Source organism: Grammomys surdaster, unplaced genomic scaffold (assembly GCF_004785775.1).
Source record: "Grammomys surdaster isolate TR1022 unplaced genomic scaffold, NIH_TR_1.0 267, whole genome shotgun sequence".
Lineage (NCBI taxonomy): Eukaryota > Metazoa > Chordata > Mammalia > Rodentia > Muridae > Grammomys > Grammomys surdaster.
In genome coordinates, this window is record NW_021604708.1 from 3,465,057 (window position 1) to 3,474,084 (window position 9,028).

A 9,028-nucleotide genomic window follows, 5' to 3' on the forward strand; every position below is an offset into this window, starting at 1 on the left:
AAGCTCTTCTGTTGGCTCCCCTTGGACTTCCTAAAAGACACTGTCTTCTGAGATTGCTATACTGCAGTGAGAACAATAGATAGTGTTTATTAAGGTTGTTGCCTGAAAGGTGTATTACAAGGTCCTGAAGGACTTCTGCTCCTCTTTTCCCTTTCACCTCTTCAGTGTGGTTTTCACACTAATTAATCTCGGCCCTTGTACTCCTCCCTGATCCCCAGTACAATAGGAAAGGATATGAAGCTAAACCGCTTAGTACCCCATGAGCTCCAAGCTCCTCTGAAAACTTTGCTAGACATATTCTTTTTAAATGGTTTTAACATGGTGTGTGTGTGTGTGTGTGTACACAAGCATGTCACATTGCATGTATGGATCAGAAGACAATTTGTAGAAGATTTTTTTTTTAATTCCTTCCACCTTATGGGTCCTAGGGATCAAACTCAGGTTGTTACCATTAACAGCAAGTGTCTTGCTAAGCCATCTCACTGACCCATTTGATGAATTTATTCTTGGTTGACATTTTCCCTCCTTTAAGACTTAAATAAGTTCTCTTGCTGGCTTCTTGCTTTATTATTTCTGAGAAGAAATTTATTATTTCTGAGATTATCATTGAAATTTCTCATTGTTTTTCTAAAAAAGTAATTGCTTCTCTTTGCTGCTTTTAAATTTCTCTCTCTGTACTTGCCATTTGGGGTTTGATTGTAGTGAGTCTTTGTAGCTCTTTAAGGTAATCCTATTTGAAATTTGTTGAAATTCTTGGATGTGAATATTCATGAGTATTGTCAAATCTGAGAAGTTTTCAGCATTAGTTCTTCAAGTTCCATCCTTGCCTCATCTAATTTCTCCTTCAGAGTCTCTCATAAAAATTGTCAGGTCACCTGATACTATCCACAGGCAAAGTCGGGTTTTTTTTTTTCATACTTTCTGCTTGTTTTCAAGGATTTTTTGTCAAGAGACAGGAACATAGAGTCTCCTAGTCTTACTGCAAAAGTTTCTCATAGAACAATGCTGACTTTTGTAGAGAGCTATTATTGTGGTGATTTAAAAAATTCATTGTAACTGGAATCCTTCCTCTCCTACAGCTGAAGAACACTACCTTTCAATTAAAAAATAATTCAGATTTCCAGCCAATCAGTCAACCCTGCTTTCTTCATCTGAGCCAAAATAAGCCCTCAAAATCTTATAAACTTTAAGAAGTGGATGGAAAGAACAGAAAACAAAGAGAAAAGCAGGGAGCCACTTTGTATAAAACAGTTGGTGGCTCTTGTTTTTGGAAAACAACTGAATAGAAACTCATCATTCAGCTGCCGCTCTAGCTGGACAGTGTCAGGTGAACAATTATGTTCATACTCTTGGATACAGTGACAGCACATTTACTCATCTCGTAAGTATGTAACAGACTCTTGGTGTGAAGCATGCCTGTGGAAGAAGTTGTGTCCTAACATTTCCTTACAAGAGAGGAGTAGCAGTTCTCAAAACAGACCCAACTGATCTCTTTGGTACACCCCAAGGACAATGGATTATTGTTGCTAACATGTATATCTTCAAAGATGCTGAGCTAAACAATGTGATGACTATAATGATGTTGATGGTTTTATCATCCCACAGTTCTATAGATCAAGACTCTAGCCTAAGTCTCTCAGTTACAATTGAGTGTTGTCTGTACATGTTCCATCAGGAGAATCCTTTTTCTTCTCTTCCCAGCATTCAAGTTTCATCTCTTCCTTCAGTGTAGCCCTCTTTCACCATTTACAAATCCAGCAATGAAAGACCAGTTCCTTCTCACATCTCTCTAAATCATCTACCAGTGAATTACTTTGGATAATATGAGGGAGAGGGTCTCCATTCTTATTGACTCATGTGATTTTATTGGGCTGACCTAGGTAAACCCAGGCAATGTCTCTGTGGTGATTTGAGAGGAATGTTCCACCTTAGTCTCTGGTACTTTGAAGACTTGGTTTCCAGTTGGCAGAGCTGTTTGCAGAGGTGGCCCTTCTTTGCAAGAAGTGTCAGAGGGTCAGCTTTGAGACTTCATGACTCACTCTAGTTGCAGTTCTTTGCTTGCTGCTTGCAGTTGAGGTGGGATTCCTCAGCGTCCTGCTCTTGCAGCCATGGCCAAGGCTTGCCTTCCAGCTTCCCACCATCTTGCCCCCTTAGCCCTGTGGAACCCAAAGCTAAATTAAATTCTCCTCTTCTGTGACCTTAACATACCTATAAAGTCATGCATGGCAACTCCTCACAGGTTTCAAAAATTCAGGAGCAGGAGGGGTACTGGCTCAGCAGCACCACATCTGGTTGCTGCCACGCCTCTCTCCTCCCTCCTACCCCGCCGCGCTCCCGCCCCTCAAGGCATAGATGTTTTTTATCCTTTATCATTTTTGGGCATCAGAGGTTTTTTTCATAGCAGATTACCCTGATGTCGTTGTGGAAGAATGGCTACTCATTTTGTTTTTCTCGGAAGTTTGAGGAAATCCGAGGCTACAGTTGAAATAGCTAGAGGATCTTTGGAAGGAGCTTTATAATGTGTAAAAGAGGAAACTATGTTTTTCTCATTTTCCTTCTTCCTAGATTGATGTCTTGTTAGAATTTGAAAACTCTGTTTTGCAAGAAATTCCAAGAAGGTCAAGTAATATATATTACAGTGCAGCCTGGAAAGTGTCCAATTTCAGGTCAGACGACTGCATTATAAGAAAATCTAACATAGGCCTCAAAGCAGAGAGACCTGGAAGACAGGAATTATAGTTAAAGGTTAGGGATTTAGCAGAACTCCTGTTTTGTCTGCTTATTGGAGCTATTCTTAAGAGAAACACTTTTTTCCTGCGGGTGGACTAAGGGCAGGAGGGGTACTGGCTCAGCATTACCACACCTGGTTGCTGCCACGCCTCTCTCCTCCCCCCTCCCCCGCCGCGCTCCCGCCCCTCAAGGCACAGATGTTTTTTTATCCTTTATCATTTTTGGGCATCAGAGGTTTTTTTCATAGCAGATTGCCCTGATGTCGTTGTGGAAGAATGGCTACTCATTTTGTTTTTCTCGGAAGTTTGAGGAATTCCGAGGCTACAGTTGAAATAGCTAGAAGTGCAATGGAAGGCGTGCAACTAACTTTACTGAAGACAGTGCTTCTCGGGGTCAGATCTCTCTTGGACTACTCCTACAGGTTCCTTGGGTGTCATGTCCTCCTTAGGAACACAGAAGCTTTGCAGTTCTTCCCCCAGATAGATCCACCTGACCCCCGGGGCCAATGATCTCACAGTCTGAATTATCCCTATTCTCACCGCCCTGCAGAGCATTCGTATCTTGCTTCACTAGCAGGTCTGTGGATCCATTAGGGGACAATTTCATTCACTAACCTCCAAAACACCTCTGTCCTCTATGGCTCTGAGCTCCATAAAGACTGGCTCTGAGCTCAATAAAGATGAGCATTGAAAGATATTTGGGTTGGTCTACAGAGTGAGTTCCAGGACAGCTAGGGCTACGCAGAGAAACCCAGTCTCGAAAAACAAAAAAAACAAAAAAAAACGAAAAAACAAAAAAAAAAAGAAAGAAAGAGAGAAAGGAAGGAAGGAAGGAAGGAAGGAAGGAAGGAAGGAAGGAAGGAAGAAAAAGGGAATATATATATATTGGGGAAGGTAGTTTTCGGTCAGTAAGAGTCCTGAAACAAGAACGTGTTGACCAAAAAACTGCCTTCTCTGAGGTTCGAACTCAGGACCTTCAGATTATGAGACTGACGCGCTGCCTACTGCGCTAAGAAGGCTGCGAAGGCCAGTTCCTGCCTCTACCTTACAGAGGCCTTATAGGAAGCATTCACAATCTTCTGTTTGTCCTCGCCCTGCTTCCTGACCGCGAATTCTTGCATTTTGAGGTGTTTGTTTTGGGGCGGGGATATTTCCAAAATAGTCAACACAGGTACTTTTGAAGAGCCTCACAAGTCTCAAAACCAAGATGTAGGTCTGAACAAGAGTACCTAGTCTCTGCTACTACTTGCGGTCTTACTTTGTTACTCCATTGTTGTCTTTTTTTTCTCTCCTGAGTCAACCCTACCCTGTTGGAACAGTGCCTATTACAGTGCCTTAAAAGTATAAACAGCTCACACCAGTCCTGAGACAGCTGATGCAAATTTGCAGGTCCAATCATGTTCCTTTGGATATTATCCTCAAAATGCCACAAATGATATTAGCACATTATATTGATATTAGCACATTATATTGATATTAGCACATTATATTGATATTGTGGGTTTTGTTTGCTTTGTTTCTTCTTTTCCATCTCTATGACCCCCAAACCTATTAAGGATCTTATTGACATTATTTCTCTCAATCTATTTTTTCATAAGCCTATATATCATTATTCCTATCTTACTGATAAAGCCAAGGCTCAGTAGAACTAATCACACAGTGATTATTAACAAACCCAGACAACAAACAAATCAGGACTCAGCTTTCAATTTTTTTCTTTGAGAATTTCATGCATGTTGTCCTAGTTAGGGTTATCATTGTTGTGATGAAACACCATGACCAAAGCAACTTTGGAGGAAAATGTTAGTTTGGCTTACACTTCCACAGCACTGTTCGTCACCAAAGGAAGTCAGGACAGGAACTCAAGTAGGGCAGAAACCTGGAGGCAGGAGCTGATGCAGAGGCCAGGGAGGAGTGTTGCTTACTAGCTTGCTTCCACGTGGTTTGCTCAGTCTGCTTTCTTAAAGAACCCAAAACCATCTGCACTGGGATCACCTCCCCTCTCCTAATACACACTCTGTGGGCTGGGGCTTCTCCTATTGATTACTAATTAAGAAAATGCCTTAGAGGCTTGCCTACATCAGATCTTATGTAGACATTTCTCAACTGAGGCTCCTTCTACTCCAAGGACTCTAGCTTGTGTTAAATTGACACAAACCAGGTAGCATACAGACATATAATGTATCTTCATCATATTCCCCTCTCACTCCTTCTTTCCTGCTCACCTGCCCCTGCACACATCTCATTCTGAGTTTCGTGAGTTCATGCAGGGAACACTTTATAGTCTTCTTTCTCTTGAAATTTCTGTTCCTGCATTAGCATAGATCTGAAAGATCACCCACAGCAAAGAAAACCGGCAGCTCCACACTGTCTGATCTAGAGGCATTTATCTCTAAGTTGCCTTACCTTCACCCTACCCTGCCTCCACTTCTCTTGTGTTTACTGAGCCTCATACTCTGCTTCATCCTCCTCACAGACTGTCTCAGTATTCAAGTGCCAAGGGAGTAGAGGAGGTGCAGAGCTCAGAGGAGTTTCACACCTGTTTCTCACCCAAGCAGGACTCTGGTTTAATACTGGAACATGGTCATATTCTCTGAGCATAGCTAGCAACAGGGTAGGGACTATGTTTAAGATCTATGCAATGACAAGGCCAGACTAATCTATATAGTGAGCTCCCAGACAGCCAAGACTGAGAGAGAGCTGACTCAAACAAAACAAAATAAAATAGAACAAATAAAAAAGATTTGCAGAATAAAAAATGCTAGCCAGGTAATTTAGAAATCTTTAATAATAGTGCAGTTTCAGAAAAAGAGTGGACAGAGACAGGGTCTGAAAAACCTTTACCTAAGAAAGAAATGTCACCATGGCAGAGTAGAAGAGCATTGTCCTCCAAGTGTCTGATGGAAACAGACATTAGCAAGTGCCTTCCATGGAACTGGCAGTACCTGGGGGGCAAGGCTTGAGGACCTTGGTTTATGAGGCTGTCTGCTAAGAATGGGAAAGAATGATTGTATGGACTCATGGAATTAACAGAGTGTGTCTTCTTTTATGAGTCACATCCCACAGTTGAGAGGAGTTGAGTCAATTGCATGAGATGGGATGGGGAAAGACACAGATGGTAAGGGCAGGGGCAGGGATCTGAAGGCAGCCAGCCCTTAGGAATCCAAGACCTTCTGCACCTGCTGGCTGTGCTCCAGATAAGTAAGCTAAGTCACATGGCTAGTGCTTAATTCAGAATCTCATTCAGTTTCTTTGAACAGGGAATGATGTTATAATTGAACTACATTGTAGAGGTGGTTAAGAATATATACTTGTAAAGGAACAGAGTTTGGTTCCCAGCACCTAGTCAGGGCAATCCAATATCTTATCTCCTTAGGCATTTGTACTCACATGAAATCAATACACATAACATCTACAAAAATGTAAATGAGCAAAATAATATATACACATATTAAATTATATTGCTTATGTACATATAGATATACAAGATACATATAAAAAAGCAAACAAAATTTGTGTATATGTGTGTATGTGTGTGTGTGCGCGCGTGTGTGTGTGTGTGTGTGCGTGTATGTGTGTGTGTATACAAAAGATAGTAATTGCCTAAATGACATTTACATACTCAGGTTTAGAATTCTTTAGGGACTCAGTAAAAAATTAGTATTTTGTCAGAAAGCCAGACTTCAGCCTGTGACTATAAGGTGGGAAATGACTTGGGAATTGAGTGAAGAGGTGTCACTGATGAAATGTGCCTGTGACAACCTTTTGCTTTATTCATATTCACAAGCTCTGCCCAGGGAATTTAGGGAAAGTATTCTTTCAGATTTCCTGAGTGTAGGCCCGGCATTCAGAAGGACGACAAGCAGGAAATCATCTGGGAAGAGGGTGGATCAGAGAGCCAGACCTGTGACTCTGCCCCTCAGACATATTCTCACTTAGGAAGGTGCAGGCCGTTCTTTAAATGCAAGTTTGTTCTTCAAAATTAAAACAAAAGGAAAAAATTTAAAGAAAAAATCTGGTGTGGTGGCCTGTGTTTGTAGTTGTTACTGTAGAGAGGCAGAGACAAGAGGATGCTTGGAGCCCCTGGACTAGTCTAGCCTACTCAGCATGTTACAGGTCAAATACTATCCCCAACCAAAACCAAAACACCCAATGAGTGACTTAAGAAGGGCATGTTGTTCTCTGGTCTTTACACACCAGCAGACATGCACACATATGTACATATAAAAGACATTTTTAAATTTTTTTTATTTTTTTTATTTTTTTGAGACAGGGTTTCTTTTTATAGCCATGGCTGTCCTGGAGTTCCTTCTCTAGACCGGGCTGATCTCAATCTCACAGAAATTTGCTTGCCTCTTCCTACCAAGTGCTGGGATTAACAGCATGCACCCCCCATCTTTTATTTATATTTTAATATAAAATGTATGTATGTATGTATGTATGTATGTATGTATGTATGACACTTATTTTCTTTTTTAACCAGCAAATACGCCCCAGGGCACTTAAAGATACTTAGCAGAAAACATTGCCAATGGAAGCCCAGGGCTATAACAGGGCTCCAGACCTTAGCAGGTCCCCAGCACAACAGACACCATGATGGAAGTACCATTCAGGCTCAAAACTCAACATGTAGACAGCACCACCTTCTAAAACAAAAACAAAGACCTAATCAATCAAAGTCCATATTTCTGGGAAAGTCTCTAAAATTTTGCTTTTGAGCTTCTGTAGCTCTGCTTCTGGCTGGTTTTGTTAACTGAAGTATGTCAACCAAGGACATGGTTTTTGTGCTTAAAAGCTCACCACGTGAAAGGTTTGGTGCTACACTTGGATCCTGAAGCTCGCTGTAGTCCCTGCCGGCTAATGAAAACTTTCTGCTGGTTGAAATTCATGTCTGAGAAATCGTCTCTGGTGAATACCCCACGACATAGGCTGGAGAGGGAAGGACATAAAGAGCAGGATCTCTTCCCTCACATTCGAGGTCAGTGAGTGAAATGTCCATTTCCCCATATCTCCCAAAGAAATTAACTATCCTGCTGAAATGTAATCAAGCTCGCTGTGCTGAAGTCCGCTGTGCACACTCGGCAGAGGCTCAGTAGTTTTGATAATCGAGTCGGGCATGTAGTTAAGAGGATTTCCTGGGTTAACTTCAGAGAAGGTTTTATACAGTCTCCTTCAGCTGCGCGCTCACGGGTTTTCTAACCATGGACAGTTACTAGATCAATATCCCTGACAGGTCCTTGGTGAAATGACCCGGCAGAGCTTGTGAACAGCCCATCGGCGACAGGCTGGCGGTAAAAGCAGTTTTGTGTTTAGAGTGGTCCAGTGGCTTGTGACGTTTCTAGGAACTGTACCTTACGCTTCACGCGACGTGCTTTTTTTCGAATCCTCCTTTATTGGTGTCTACTTTTGTGGTTGTTGCCACAGCAAGGTCACCAGTTAGGGGACTGGAGCTCTGAAGGCCCCTGGAGAATAGGACCAACGGTGTCTTTTTACCAAAGAACAACTCAAGAACAGCGTCTTTTCAACGAAGAATAAACGTCTGGGGGTTGGGGGAGTGGAGGCTGATGCACTCCGTTGGCCTCCTCAGTTACAGATTTGTAGGTTGCAGGGGACTTCGGAGTCACAGATATTCGTTGTCACCAAAGCTCTTTGTCTTAGCGACGAGGGTCTTCTGCTGTAGACGCCAGGATGAGGAGACTTCAAGCTGGATCATTCTATCCTGGTAGAAGGGAAAACAGGCATCGGGTCCTGGAGTAAGTGGTCAGCTCTGGCTCCGTCCGACCCCGTGTGAGTCACCTTGGGTTTGTCCCTTTTGTCGCCGAGGCTCTGGAGAGACTCAGACAGTAAGTGACCGAATTAAGTATTTCCTGGGTCACCTGAAAATACTCATTTCAGAATCTCAAGTTCTTCATTAAAGGAGGACGGAATGAGCACGGATAACCCCACTGCGTTATTCAAATGTTTTTGGCGAATGGATTCCGAAATTCAGTAAAATTGGGAAAGGATATCTATCAAATTGTCACTTAGGGGAAACTAGGAGAACTGTGCGGCAGACGAACTCCGTCGTGGCTAGAGAGCGGCTTGCCGTCTGTGTGACTACTGAGCAAGTAGACTGCTGTGACCAGTATCTCTCTGGGTTCCACAAACTGTTCAGGAATCATTGCAACGAGATATTTGTGCTCTCTTACAGAATTTTCTTTATGTTCAGAGAGACTTTCTACTTAGAACAACGCGAGGTTCGTAATTTTTTCCAGCTTCAAGAAAATCTTGAAAGTCGAAGTAAAAAATTAAAGAAAAAT

General features: G+C 42.2%; 1 non-coding gene across 1 annotated transcript; it reads right to left on the reverse strand.

Moving 5' to 3' along the window:
* Positions 1-3,675: 3,675 nt before the first annotated feature.
* On the reverse strand, positions 3,676-3,748 carry Trnam-cau. The gene has a single exon. It is a non-coding gene; the product is annotated as a tRNA-Met (tRNA).
* Positions 3,749-9,028: the final 5,280 nt, after the last annotated feature.